Genomic DNA, 12,377 nt, shown 5'->3' with positions numbered 1-12,377 from the left:
ACCGCGCCTGGCTAAGGTCGCGCCGCGCGCAGTGCGGCACATCCCACGCGCCGCATGTCGCGCGCCGCGCAAAGGCTGCACGCCTCCGCTTGACGGTGCGCGCGCCCCTAGTCCCACATGGACGATAAAGGAGCCTCTTAAGGCCCTCAAACACATATGAATACCCGCTCTCATTGAGGGGGAAGCGATCCAATAATTTCCTATCGATACGCTCGAATTCTCACTCTCCTCCGCTTCTCTGGATGCCATCTCTGGCCTAAAGCGCTTCTACAAGTTTCTCTTGTTCTCAAAGGTTCCGAAGCACTCTCGGGGACTCCCGGACGTCACTCCCTCTGATCGAACGCTGAAGCTAGTGCCAAGGCACGCTCCTAGGGTTCTCCACTCAGAATCCCCTACGCGTCTAACACACTAGACATGTTTGCGATCTCCGAGGTTCCGAGACGTCGCCGAGGACTCCTCCGCGCTCCGTCTCATTCGTCGAGGACGCTTCTCCTCCAGGCTCCGCGCCTCATATTGCGCTACACATGCACTGAACAACGTTCTGACCTGATCCCACACACGGGTACGTAGGCAGCCTATACACGAAAGGCACGGTCACTCCTCCTCCTCACCCCTTCCCTCCTTTGAGAGGTGGGTTGATTGGAGAAAACCTAACTCGAAACTTTCGAGTTCACACTTTTGGCCCGGGTGCGATCACTTGGTCCGGCCTTGGATCGAACCGCCCGAGGTATATAATCGTTGTTCATTTTCGTGCGACAACATTTTCGCGTTAGAAGGAGGGGACTTCCCGACCTATTCAGCCCGAAATCCCTTCTATCCATCTTCTTCTTTTCTCTTGAAGACTCGACTTTCTCGGACTCGCGAAAAGATGAGTAGTCAGCCACCTGTGCGTTCTAAGGGCATTAACAACCCCGATAACGTCACTGGGACCAAAAAATATTTCTTGCGCGGTGACGAAGAGTTGCTCCACGAAGAGAGTTCGACCCGCTCACCATCTCCATCTCTAGATAGCAGGGACAACCGCATCATGGAGTTAGAGGAGAATATCCGCCAACTAAAGGCGAAGAACGCGAGGTACCACAACCCACTGGCTGCAAAGCGACCTACACATAACACGGTAATCCCCAACGGGGATACTGAGAACCTCAATGAGGAAAGTCACGACCGCGACCCTGATTACGAGGGTACTGGCGATTCGGAGGATATCGAGACTTGTCTAACAAAGGACGGGGGACTCCCCGCCGTGTTTGAAGTCGGTCCTTCGAACCCCTTCCCCAGGACAGGTGACGCACCTGCGGCTTCCCAAGAGGGGAACTCCCGACGTTCAGCCCTTGACCGACTTGGCAAAGGGAGAGTGTTGCAGAAAGTCAGGGCATGCGGAGAGCGCGCCGTCGTAGACAAAGTCCGCGCCTCCGTACGACAAGCCCTGATCTCAAGGACCATCTCACTGCTCAAGGCATCGGATGTGGCAATGATCTGAGAGAGTAACTGAGCTCCAGACCCAACATCCCGCTGACAGTCCCGACTAATGGGAACCGCTGCAAGGGTCAAGGGTCTAATGAAAGGCGACAATTGACTCCTCCCGAATAGGGAGTTACTCCGACAACCGGTCTCGATGTTGTCACTATGATCCACAATCTTCGAAATGAGGTACGAGATCTCCGGGAATACGGGATAGGCGGAAGCACCTATGGAGTTGTTGAGGAAAATTCCTCGCCTTTCACGGTTCAGATATTGGCTGAGGTTTGTACGGGGAATTTTAAACTCCCGGACCTCGCTCCCCATGATGGAAAAGCAGATCCTGCTTACCACATCCAGCACTATGAAACCTGGATGACGATGCAGGGTTTCTCCCCTGGCGCCATGTGCCAAGCTTTTAGTCTTACCCTCGCCGGCCCCGTTTCGAGTGGTTCAAGTGACTTCCTCAAGTCAGTCGTTTGCCGTGTCCCTTCTACCATGGCCGAGTTGATGACTCGAGCTAAGAACTTCATGGGAGTCGAAGATTACCTCGACGGCCGCAAGAGCAATAATCAAAGCTCTCGTCGTCGAGAAGAACCTAGCCACGAGCAAGGCGAACCTCGTAAAAGATGAAATAAGGGAAATCAGGTTTTCAATAACCAGCCCCTTGTACCCCAGAAGTCGCGACTTGCGGAAGACTTTAAAGGGTATTCGTCGTTCACACCGTTGAACACAATGCCAGAACGGATCCTGACCTTGGCACGTGACAAGCTCACGCCCCCGACTCGCGATCGATATAGATATTGTGAGTTCCATCAGGAATACGGTCACTTGACCTCCGAATGCTACAATCTTAAAAGGCAAATCGAGGCTTTGATCCAACGGGGTGAGCTGAAAGAGTTCGTATTACGCATGATCAGCGCTGCGGGCCCCACCACGAAAAGACCACAGTCTTGCAAGGGAGGAGGAACAACTGCTTCTACCGACCGAACCGCGGCTATTGCCAACGCCAATCCGCAACTCCACATTGTGACCACCATACTGGGAGGTCCGCAAAATGGAGATTCAGCCCGACAACGGAAGAAATTCCTTAGGGCCGTGGCTCAGGAAGACGATGCCATACACATCAACTTTACATATGAAGAACCTACGCCTGTGCCTCACGAGACGATGTATTTCACCAACGAAGAGGCCAAGCGATTTGTGCATCCGCACAATGACGCGATTATGCTCAAAGCCCAAGTGGCCAATAACTTGGTGAAAATGGTTCTCATCGACAACGGCAGTGCTGCTGACATAATTTTCAAGTCCGCCCTAGAGCGCATGAAGCTCGGGGGGCTACGCCCGACTCCGACCCAAACGCCCTTGTTTGGGTTCACCGGGGAAAGGGTCATGACCGAAAGCATCATCGATCTACCGGTCACCTTCGGGACCCCCGGAGGCATTGAAGTCGTTCACATGGTCCCATTCTTAGTTGTTGATCAGGAGTCGCCCTAAAACTTAATCATCGGGCGACCCACGTTGAAATTCCCCACTGAAGAGGGAATTGGCATCATGGCCGGAGACCAATCCTAGGCCAGGATATGCTACGTGCAAGGAGTCGATGGTAAGTCCGCTTGAAAAATGGTCAACACAATCTTCCAACTGGAAGACGATTACCCATGCTACCTAAGGGACGCAAGGAAGTTCGGAGAACTTGACCCTCGGGACGAAGTCGAGAGACTCAAAGTGGAAACCTCCGAAGATCTTGTCCCAATTGTGCTAGACGAATCTAAGCCCGACCAGGTTGTAAAGATCGGTACTCGACTTCCACTCGCCATCAGGAATCAGCTTATTGCCTTCCTCCGGGAATTCAAGGACGTGTTTGCATGGACTCATGCGGACATGCCCGGAATTGATCCGGAGATAATAGTGCACCGATTAAACGAAGACCCAAGAGTCACCGAGAAAGTGCAGGCTAGACGAACATTCAATCCCGAGCGATACCTGGCTATAAATGAATAGGTCGAGAAACTTCTCACCGCAAACTTCATCTGAGAGGCTAAGTACCCCAAGTGGGTCGCCAACGTGGTAATGGTGAAAAAGCCTAATGGGAAGTGACGTATTTGCATAGATTACAAAGATCTTAACAAAGCTTGCCGTAAGGATTGCTTCCGCCTCCCGCGCATCGAACAACTGGTCGACGCCACGGCTGGCCATGAACTCCTCAGCTTCATGGAGGCCTATTCGGGTTATAACCAGATTCGAATGCATGAGCCCGATCAAATTAAGACAACTTTTGTCACCGACCGAGGTCTCTACTGTTATAAGGTCATGCCTTTCGGCCTTAAAAATGCGAGAGCAACTTACCAGCGTTTGGTTAATCAGATCTTCGCCAATCAAATCGGCAAGACCATGGAAATGTACGTGGATGACATGCTCGTCAAAAGCCTACTGGCAACTAATCACGTACACGACCTAAGGGAGATGTTCACGATCCACCGCCGGTATAAAATGAAACTTAACCCTAACAAGTGCGTGTTCGGGGTTGAATCCAGAAAATTCCTTGGATACATCGTCAGCCGACGAGGGATAGAGGCGAATCCCGAAAAAATCAAGGCACTCCTTGAGATGAAGTCCCCAAGAGGTGCAGAGCCTGACCGGTCGGATTGCTGTTCTGACACGCATCGTGTCAAAAGCCACCGATAAGTGTCAACCATTCTTCAAAGCTCTAAAGAAGACGGACGGCTTTGAGTGGACCATCGAATGCGAAGAAGCCTTTCACAAAATGAAGGCTTACTTCGGGTCCCCTCCATTCCTCTCCAAACCAAAAGAGGGCGAGATGCTGTACGCATATCTCGCCGTCTCCTGAAAGAGCCGTAAGCGCTGTTCTTGTCCGCGAAGAAGATATGGTCCAATGGCCGGTCTACTACGTGAGCAAAGCCTTACTTAACGCGGAAACGTGCTACACCGAGATAGAGAAACTTTCTCTGGCTCTCGTAACGGCAGCTAAAAAGTTGCGACCATATTTCCAAGCTCACCCAATCGCGGTGCGAACTGAGCATCCGATTGGTACTCCGAAAAGAAAGGTTGACCCAGAGGGTCCCATTTGGGAGTTATACGTAGATAGAGCATCTAATGCCCGGGGGGCTGGCGCCGGAATAATTTTGACTAACCCCGACGGGGAAAAGTTACGATACGCCCTACACTACGGCTTCAAGGCCTCCAATAATGAGGCCGAATATGAAGCTCTCATTGTAGGGATAGAGCTAGCGCAAAAGCTCGGCTCAAAAAACCTGCGAATACACTGCGACTCGCAGTTGATCGTGAACCAGGTTAAAGGGGATTATACTGCCAAGGAACCTAATATAGTTGCATATCTGGCTATGACAAACTCGATGCCTTCTCTTGGTTCGAGATTTACCAAATCCCGAGAGAACAAAATTCAGAGGCTGACGCACTTGCTCGCCTCGGATCTGGCATCGACGAAGACGGATTGGGGACCATACCCATCGAATTTCTCCCACGGCCATTCGTCTCCCGAGACGAAGTCGAGACCATAGAGGTTGCGTCTCAGCCTACTTGGATGGACCCAATTATCGAGTTTCTGCGAAGAGGGGAACTTCCCGAAGTCCGCAAAGAAGCCGATAAGCTGAGAGTCTTAACGTCCAAGTACATGCTTCGAGATGACATACTCTATAAGCGTGGTTACTCAACGCCGCTGCTCTGATGTCTCAATACCGTCGAGTCGACCAAGGTCCTCCGCGAAATACACGAGGGCATCTGTGGGAACCACGCCGCTGGAATTTCCCTCGCGCTCAAAGTGCTTAAGCAAGGCTATTTCTGGCCTACCATGAAAAAGGATGCTCGTGAGTGGGTGAGGCTCTTCGACAAGTGCCAACGCTTCTCCGAGATCCCGAGGCAACCACCGACCCCTCTAAGCAGTATTATTGTCCCACGGCCCTTTGCTAAATGGGGCGTGGAAATTATTGGCAAGCTCCCTAGAGCGCCAAGACAGTATGAGTACGCTATAATTGCCATGGTGCTGCTACAATTGGTGGCGAACTCGCTTTGGGAAAAAATCTATTAGTAGCTTATATGCCGTGGAAAGGTTACAATTCTGAGGATGCCGAATAGCCATCGTTGTGCTCTCAGTTTTTTTTAACCTGATAGCTTTCCCTGCGCAGCTTAGGTGGAAGGCCAAGAAAGCCCCCTTCCGGGGGGGCCCGAGCCATCAGTGAGATACCACTCTGGAAGAGCTAGAATTCTAACCTTGTGTCAGGACCTACGGGCCAAGGGACAGTCTCAGTCGCATTCTCGCACATGCATAGGTGATAGTGAGATCCTGGGCCAAAGACCATCCTTTTCAGCCCTTTCCTTTCATCCTTCGGAACGGAGTGGAAGGAGGGAAGAGGTTCTCGAACGAGGAAAAGGATCCAATGACTTTAAAAGAATTGAACGGGGAGCCGTATGAGATGAAAATCTCATGTACGGTATAGACTACTTCAACAAGTGGGTAGAGGCCGAGCCGCTCGCCAGAATAACTGAAGCGAATACAACAAACTTCATCTGGAAAAGCATCATATGCAGGCACAGTATCCCCGTCTCGATTGTGACCGACAATGGCACACAATTTGATAATGCGGGAGTAAGAGATATCTGCGATCAACTAAAGATTAATAAGACATTCTCCTCGCCGTGTCATCCTCAGGCCAACGGCCAGGTCGAAGCAGTCAACAAGACTATCAAGAGCAATCTTAAAAAGAAGCTCGAAGGCAAAAAAGGCGCTTGGGCCGAAGAGTTACCATTCATCCTATGGGCTTACCGGACGACCGCGCGAAACACCACCGGCGAGACGCCATTCTCCCTTGCGTACGGGATCAAAGTCGTGGTGCCGATCGAAACCGAGATCCCCACATTCCGAGTGGAGACATTCAAGGAAGAAAACAACGACAAGGCTATACGCCTGGAGTTGGACTTAATCGACGAAAAGAGGTAAGAAGCGCTCAACCGCCTCGCTGCATAGAAACGCAAGGTCGAAAAATACTACAACTTCAAGATCAAAAGGCGAACATTTGCCGTCGGAAGCCTCATACTCAGACGAGTGTTTCAGAATACACAAGTGCAAGGCGCCGGTGTCCTAGGCCCAAACTGGGAAGGCCCCTATAGAGTCCGTAAAGTCATTCACGACGGGACATACTACATCGAACACACGGACGGAATGCCAATCCGCCACTCGTGGAATGCGGAGCACTTGAGGCAGTACTACCAGTAGCTAGCGTTTCCCACATTTTATCACTTTAATTTCCCATTTTCAATAAGGCCTACGAGCCAACGTTTTAGGATTTTAAACTTTTCGTAATCGTAATAAAATTCGAGATTTCCCTTTCAAAATTCGTTTTATGCAAGTTTTTCGGTTATCAAAAATGAAACTTATAACCCCAAAACTCGTGGGGCTAGCAACGGTAAGGAAACCCTCAAGAAAACGCACTCCACCAAAAAATTTGAAATCCCAACCCAAACACAAACGGGAAAGAGGACACTAAGACGCCTACATGGCGCAACTAAGACGCCTACATGGCGCACGTAAGACGCCTACATGGCGCAACTAAGACACCTACATGGCGTACCTAAGACGCCTACATGGTGCGACCAAGCCGTCTTTAGGGACGCACCTAAGACACCTACATGGCGCACGTAAGACGCCTACATGGCGCAACCAAGCCGTCCTTAGGGACGCACCTAAGACGCCTACATGGCGCAACTAAGACGCCTACATGGCGCACATAAGACGCCTACATGGCGCAACCAAGCCATCCTTAGGGACGCACCTAAGACGCCTACATGGTGCAACTAAGACGCCTACATGGCGCACGTAAGACGCCTACATGGCGCAACTAAGACGCCTAGATGGCGCAACTAAGACGCCTACATGGCGCACCTAAGACGCCTACATGGCGCAACCAAGCCGTCCTTAGGGACGCACCTAAGACGCCAACATGGCGTAACAAAGACGCCTACATGGCGCACGTAAGACGCCTACATGGCGCAACCAAGCCGTCCTTAGGGACGCACCTAAGATGCCTACATGGCGCAACTAAGACGCCTACATGGCGAATGTAAGACGCCTACATGGCTCAACCAAGCCGTCCTTAGGGACGCACCTAAGACGCCTACATTGCGCAACTAAGACGCCTACATGGCGCAACTAAGCCGTCCCTCGAGACGCGAACAACTACGATGTCTACATGGTGTAACAAAGATGCCTACATGGCGCACTTAAGACGCCTACATGGCGCGCCTAAGACGCCTACGTGGCGTCATGGCATGACTAGTTCGCAGTTGAAACGAACGCAAACAGTTCAAACGGTCGGTATCTGAGGCGAAACCCTGCTAAGACAAAGGAACTGCCGAGACCATTGGTAGAAGATGCATGTCCATCAAAGCACGCCATAACAAAAAATGAGCAAATACGTTCATAAAAGAAAATAATGTTTTATAAAAAAGAGGGCAACAGCCCCGAAAATCATAGAAAGCAAGCGCTAAAGCAAGTGCGCTGAAAGGAAATTCCTAGAAGAAAGCATCCGCTAAACACTTGCGCGAAAAAAATAAAAAAGAGTAAAAAATATTTTCACTCGGCGGGATCGTCACCAAAGGGTTCGACCCCGTCGAGCGGTGGGAACTGCGAGTCGAAGAAGTGAAAGGTGACTCCCCGAGAAACATTCTCGGTAGCAGTTGCATCCCTACACTCCACTGCCGCCGTGTGCCTGGCCTCTTCGATCCCAACATCGAAGTTGTCATGTAGGTCATATTGGAATTGATCTAGGGTTTAAAAAAAGTTTAACGCTTCACGTAAGCGGCGGAATTTTAAAAATTTTCATTTGACAAGTAAAACGATTTTACCAACCTAGACAAAGAGCAAGTACACGTAAATAAAAACTATTATGAGCATGATAAATTTACTAACCTTTTTAGAAGCTTGAACGTTGAGAAGCTTTTGGAAAGTTGCAACGTTTGTCTCCCCTCGCAGCACGTCTCTCTTCCTTCCTCAGCAACACGAGCAACAGCGATAGTTTCTATCACAAGAATCACTCGAGAGAAAACGAATTAGTGAGTGGGCACTTTTAAACACGACGACTCGAGAACATGTCTCAAAGTCGAAGAGCTAAAATGCTAGGTCAAATGAGGACCTAGGTGCCAAAACAAAAACGAAAAGAACTTAGAGAGAGAGAGAGAGAGAGAGAAAGAAAGAGAGAGGATGGGCGGCCAAGCTACAGAGAGAAGCTGTCAAATCTATAAAACTTGGAATGAATGAAATGTGAAGAATGAGGACTCTATTTATAGGAGAGGTCTCACCTTCAATAAGGTAGTTTCCTCTTCTATAGAATATCACATATTCATGAGCCAATTTCCTTTTCTTCCTCTTATTTCACACGGCCAAGAGGATCCAAGCATATCCTTAGATTTGTTTTCTCTTTTATTTGCTTCTCCCTTGACCCGTTTAGCCGCCCACTATAATTTCCTCTTAGGAGAAATTTGTTTCCTCTTTTTCTTTTGGCAAGTATCTTCATACATTTATGCACAAAATAATCTCTCTTGGACATTAGGGCTGGATGAAATTTGGTCTCCCATTCACTTGGGTTGGACGGCCAAAAGCCTTCGAGAAAGGCTTTCTAGGTTTTTCTTTGATTGTTCATGACAACATAAGAAAAGCCCATTAAGAATTTTCAAGTAAAATTCTATGAAATGAAATTAATTCACAAGGCCCAATGAACACATCATGGCCGAGTGATCTAATCTCATCATATGACCATATCAAAAAAAAAATTATTGACATTCATTTCATGCCATGTCCAAAAAGACAAAATTACCCTTTTGACAATTTTCGTAAAACTTATCTCGTTCTTGTTTTGAATTAGCTTCTAGTTTAACTATTCCTACTCGATATGATTTGTGACAGTGACCTCATGGATCCAAATGAACAAAGCTTGAGCTAAATACTCGGACTCAAAAGTTCACAAACCTTTTCCAAGTTTAGTTTAATGCCAACTGACTCCACTAAAGAGTTGACAATGAAAATCTCTCGGTTCAAATGAATTTATTTTCTAATAAAGAATTCAACCAAATTATGATGAGTGGATCCACTGAATATTATCTATGTTTACCCTTCATGAATATCATCAGCTAGTCGGGATTTACAAAATTACCATTTTACCCTTCTAGCTGTTATTTCCTCAACTCCTTTGTCGCTTGTGAATACGTTAGAAACAATGTATTGACGAGGAGCTAACAAGTCACATTGTTTCATCCAAAAGAGTCAAGACTCAATTTGGACACTGGCCAATTCATTTCTTCACACTCCAAGGATCAAAGCATGAGGTGATATACATTGCATTTCAGCAATCTTGTACATGAATTCCATATCTATGAGAACTTCACAAAGTTACTCACGACATCTTCACAACTTAGTACTTCACCAATAGGTCCTGTTCAGAATCACATAGTGAGTCCGAACTCTGACTTTCCCAAATGAGAATACGTAAGCTGTGAAATGACATGTCTCATTTAAGGATTAAGGTAAGCATGATGTAATTCATACGTAGTGACTTCAAGACATAAAAGGTTAAATGTTTTGTTCTTATCTTGTCTCTAGAAGTGCACTGGTTAATTCAGTACCTTCGGAAGATACCTAGAAGAACTATAGAGTCTCCAACTATCAATGCCCCATAACCAGACATCATAGATTCTCTTAACAATCGTACTGAGGTCAATATTCCTTTGACCCTTAGATTGCAAATATATCGTTTTAAGCAAAATACGAAGAGCTTGTTCATGCAAATCTACATTTGTCTCTTCGTAAGTTGTTTATGGACTAGAGACTAAGGTTTTCTCATAAAGCTTCAAGTAGATAAGGTAGAATGAATGAATGTTTCAACTTTTATTAATGAATAAGAAATTACAAGAAAGAGTCTTCATGAGACTATATTACATCAAATGTACACAAATAGACACTACTACTCTTCTTGTGGGCACCATCGAAAACAAACTCCCACTTGACTCAAAGAAGATGTGACTAGTCCTTCATGCCTAATTCCTCTCGATGTTGGTCAAAGACCTTGTTCGCTAGGGCCTTGGTGAATGGATCTGCAGGTTGTTCACCGTTGTGATCTTCTTCACTTTCACGTCTCCGCGCTGCACGATCTCTCGAATCAAATCGTATTTCCTCAATATGTTGGTCGACGTTTGGAACAACTTCCAAATACTTAAGGAATTTTCTAAACCATACAGCCTCTTTGGATGCTTCACAAGCAGCCACATATTCTGCTTCCATTGTGGAGTCAACAATGCAAGATTGCTTAATACTCCTCCCCTCGACAACTCCACCATTTAGGATGAACACAGATCCCGAAGTGGATTTCCTGGAATCCTTATCCGCTTGAAAATTGGAGTCGGTATATCCCATCATAGTCAGGTCAAAACCTGAGTATGTAAGCATCAAGTTCCTAGTTCTTCGAAGATACTTAAGAACATGCTTAACACCAATCCAGTGCTCGGGTCCAGGATTTGATTGGAAATGGCTAACTACGCCAACGGCAAAACAGATGTCGGGTCTAGTGCAAAGCATAGCATACATGAGACTTCCTACGGCTGAGGCATAAGGAATTTTTCTCATGTCCTCAATCTCGTGTGTAGTTTTGGGAGACTGGTCCTTAGAGAGTGAAACTCCATGCCTAAAGGGTGTTTGGCCCTTCTTGGAGTCTTGCATCGAGAAATGATACATCACCTTATCAATATAAGATGCTTGACAGAGCGACAAAGTCCGGTTCTTCCTATCTCGAAAGATTTGGATCCCTAGAATGTATGCGGCTTCTCCTAGATCCTTCATATCGAATTGCTTTTCCAGTCATACCTTAACCTCAGATAAATTACCCACATCATCGACATATAGTACCAGTAACACAACTTTACCTTCGTGTATTAACTTATAAACACAAGGCTCATCTATTGACTGTTCAAAGCCGAAGCTTTTCACAGTTTCATCGAATCTAATATTCCATGACCTATATGCTTGCTTTAATCCATAAATGGACTTAAGCAGCTCACAAACCTTGGTCTCTTGACTTTCTTCCACGAAACCGTCTGGTTGAGCCATATAAATGCGCTTGTCAAGATTGCCATTCAGGAAGGCCATCTTGACAGCCATTTGCCAAATCTCATAGTCGAGAGCTGCAGATATGGATAGAAGTATGCTGATGGATTTAAGCATCGTGACTGGTGGGAAGGTTTCTTCATAGTCAATCCCTTCTTGTTTGGTATAACCCTTAGCCACAAGTCGTGCTTTGAACGTCTCGACGTTCCCATCTGGACCCCTTTTTCTTCTTGTATATCCACTTACACCCTACGGGTTTAATCCCTTCCGGAAGGTCTACAAGTTTCTAGACTTTGTTGACATACATCGAGTGCATTTCAACTTTCATGGCGTGAAGCCAAAGGTTTGATTCAGAACAAGCCATTGCTCGGCTATAGGAAACAGGGTCATCCATGTCAGAGACGGTTACGAGAGTGTCTCCATAGGACATGTTCCTGTCAGGCTTTTGAGTAGTCCTCCCACTTTGTCGAAGTATTACTTAATGAGATTCTGAAGAGTTAGGTTGTGTTTCGGTTGGGGTAAGAACAGTTCTTACAGATGAGGTAGAAGCTTCCTCACCCAACTTTTCTTCAAGCATAATTTTGCTTCTAGGTTTTGCATCCTTCATAAAGTCCTCCTCAAGGAAACAAGCATTCGTGCTAACGAAAGTCTTATCGTCCTCGGGACTATAGAAAGTAAAACCTTTGGTTTCCTTTGGATATCCAACGAACAAACACAATTCTGACCTACTAGCCAACGTGCTAGTCTTTTGCTTCAGCACGTGTGCAAGGCAACCCCAAATTTTGATACG

The sequence above is a fragment of the Urtica dioica genome, chromosome 1 (assembly GCF_054948205.1).
Source record: "Urtica dioica subsp. dioica isolate 48M chromosome 1, U.dioica_male_clone48M_v1_H2, whole genome shotgun sequence".
NCBI classification, from domain to species: domain Eukaryota; kingdom Viridiplantae; phylum Streptophyta; class Magnoliopsida; order Rosales; family Urticaceae; genus Urtica; species Urtica dioica.
The sequence above is the reverse complement of the archived record's forward strand: the minus strand, read 5'-3'. Positions refer to the sequence as shown.